The 3430-nt window shown below is 32.7% G+C and overlaps 1 long non-coding RNA gene across 1 annotated transcript; it reads right to left on the minus strand.

Annotated features, from left to right (window-relative positions):
* Positions 1-454: 454 nt before the first annotated feature.
* LOC127846937 (uncharacterized) lies at positions 455-3071 on the minus strand. The gene is made up of 3 exons (XR_008033739.1): positions 2888-3071; positions 1929-2156; positions 455-1060 (listed from the first exon to the last, which is right to left on the minus strand). It is a non-coding gene; the product is annotated as an uncharacterized LOC127846937 (long non-coding RNA).
* Between the last annotated feature and the right edge of the window lie 359 nt (positions 3072-3430).

Genomic DNA, 3430 nt, shown 5'->3' on the forward strand with positions numbered 1-3430 from the left:
TATTGATTTTCAGATACATGTAAATTATTCGATTGTGTATATTAATCAGTAGAATGCAATAATTGTCAAATAGTCAAATAATATCAATCTGTAATTCAATTCTATCCGCAATTGTATAGAAATAATGTATAAGTGTAAAAAAGACAAAATAGCCAAAACATCAATTATTATTCAACTAAAACTGTTTTTTTAATATTTATTTATTGACTGTTGAATCTTTTGAATTTAATGAACAAACATTTTGCGCAATACATATGCAATTTTTAAAACTAGCCCATGAAGTTATATTTATGACAAGAGATTTTAACATAAAAAAAAATTAGAAAATGCTCATCTAAGATATCTGATTTATTTTAAACAGTAACTTTATACTACATAGAGCAAAATGATTAGAAAGGTACACTGTATTTGATAAATAACTAACTTGGTCAAAAAAGCAACTAAACTGAACAGTCGTTAAACATAAGCTACACAAAGGAGTCACTGATCAGAATCGGGAAATAATTTTTGCGCACACATTTAGTAATGAAGCTTCATATTGTGTTTTTTTAATGAGGCCAGCAGTAGTTGTACACAATATTTGATTCACATAATTTCATAGTTGAGCAGGTAATTTTATATTATATATTTATTTAAGCAGTCAACAAAGCCTCATCCTTGAAAAGAAGCGATTTATTGCAGCATATAGTAAAGCGACCAGTGTGCCATGACACTGGTATAAGGCAACAACAAATTTTGTTTTTGTTTAGATTTTTCAGTCATAATAAGGTTTTGTTTCAATGTTTTATCACTGTCCATGAGATGAATTGTAAGTCTTCAACTTGATGTACAAGCTCTGCACACAGATGTATTCCAGAAAGTAGGCTTTAAGGAGGTCGCTTTCAGTGCTGCTCTAGATGGGGAACTGATCATGCGTCAGTGGTTCCCATCTCCAGGGCGTCTGGCCTATTCATGGGCGCTGGCAGTGACTTGGGCGCTACCAATCGAGCCAACTGAAGGGTGAGCACCTGTTCCAGCAAGATCCTCTCCCTGCACTTTCCAAGAGCACTGCACATGAAAACTGACACAAATATGTACTTCATGAAATTTATTTTTTTATCAGTTTTTGCCTTATATTAAGACACTGAAGATATGAACATCAGATTCTGTAGTAGAAACAAAGATGCACACTTGTTGAAAACAAACCCTTTTCTTTTTAAAGTAAAAAAGGGTAATAATTATGATTAATTGCCAGGACAGAGTGATGGGCCTTTTTTGAAGCGTGAAGCTAATGATGGTGTACTAATGATAAATCACATAAAGTAAAAATACATATGTCACTGCCAGCGTATATTGCGTATGTGTGTGTGTGACAGAGAAAATCATCAAAAACTTAATTTTAATATGAATATTAAATATCACACACTATGACAACACATACTATTCTTTGTATAATTTATATGTACATTATGTAAGTTGCTGCTTATATGGGATCCCCACCAGGATTTTAACCTGGATTTCCTCTCCATATGGAAAGGTGTGTTTGCTTACACTATAAGGATTTTTCCAGTAACAGCAATATTGTTTAAATTATTTCTGTCAACTACATTAACTATAATCAACTATTAAATAAATGTAAAACAAACAGATAAAGTCAATTACATGTACATGTGTACAAAGAACACGTGCTTGGAAAGTGGAATTATTTTATCCCAAATTTTTTCAAGAAAGAATAATGTACAAACCCAATATTTAGCTTAATAATAAAATTAACAATAATGTTACAGATATTAACACTTAAATTGTTCTTTTCAAAGTTTCCATGATAAATTAATTAAGAATACATCAAAATTTACATTGGCTAATGTTGTTACTGATGACTCAAGGGAAAACAATTTTTAAATTTTCAACAACTAAACAGTTGCATGTACTCGTCACTATATACCTACCAAGCAGTTAAGGTGTGCTGGTTTATATTCGCCGGCTGAATGCCCGTTTCTTACATCTGACACAAGCTGACTGTTGACTATCATCTTCTGTATGTAGTTGTAGCCTTGGGGAAGCCATCATTGGTGGTGGAACCCGAGAAGTAAGCACACAACTACTCCGCAGGGAATCCTGATATCTGTTACAAGTCAAGCCAGGTGGCTGGACAAAGGTGATGGGGCAATGCACATCTGTAATTGTTATGTTTAAGTTTATGGTTTATACAATATGAATATTTAACACCGCACTAATAACTGAAATCAAACACAGTTTGAACTGGATATATATACGTGTATATGCTTGCTTATTTGCTATTGTTAGTCCAAACATTTACAAATGAAAAATGAAATAATATCATGTGTTTAAAAATAAATCGCCAGCTAATAAGTCTATGACAGTTATACATTGAAGTAATTAATCATCTAAACACTTCATACATTTTTAAATCAAACCAATAAACTTTTCTTATCAATACCTTATAACAGTACATGAACTTACTACAAGAAGAGAATCTAAAATAGCAACAACTACTGACTACCAAAAATGTCAAAACATATTTAGAAACTCAACATTGGTGTGTTTTGGACAAGTTCTTCTTCGGATAAAATAAGGAAAGTGAAGTTTATGCATTTACTCATATACATGTAGAACTGTACATATTTTTCTTAAATATTTAACTAATGACACGTAATATATATTCAAAACAAAAAATGCTTAAACTATTTGTCTTGAATCATAAGAAACATTAAAAACATTTACTAACACATGTTCCATATAGGTGAAAGTACAATACAAAAATTTGAGGTTTTAGTTCACTCTTTATCAAAATATAATAACATTATGAACAGCTCAACTAAATAATGGTCTCACAGTGACACATGTATTTATAACAAGTATTTATTTATTTTGTTATAAAATGTACCTTGTTGGAATGATATGCCACACTCTTTAAAAGGCAAACTATTTGCGGCTTGTCAGATCCGAGCCCAATCTTTGCACAGCAGCTACCTCATGACTCTCAATCACATCTCAGATGATCTGTCCTCTGACAAAGTGCCGGAAGGCTGTCTGGGCTAACCATGGCGACTTTACGCCGAATCGAACGTAGATGCCTAGAAGGTAACCGCTGCAGACTCATTACTGTACATGTAACAACATGACATAAGAAAACAGATAGAGCCACATACATTAATTTTAAAATATAAACATTGTGACTGTCACTGTCATCCAACTTGTGCATGTGAGGTTGATCAACCAGTTCCAAAATAATAGAACTAGCTGGATGTATATGTAAACCTTTTTTTAACATGTTTCACACCAAAGAATACCTTGCTCCATGCTGTTTTGCACCTCCATATGTCTCAGTTCAGGTTCTTGGCCATCTGGATCAACATCGTGGTCATGGACAATGCAGTCATCAAGAACTGTGTACATAAAAAGTAATATCTAATATACATGTAACCGT

This window comes from Dreissena polymorpha, chromosome 10 (genome assembly GCF_020536995.1).
Source record: "Dreissena polymorpha isolate Duluth1 chromosome 10, UMN_Dpol_1.0, whole genome shotgun sequence".
Lineage (NCBI taxonomy): Eukaryota > Metazoa > Mollusca > Bivalvia > Myida > Dreissenidae > Dreissena > Dreissena polymorpha.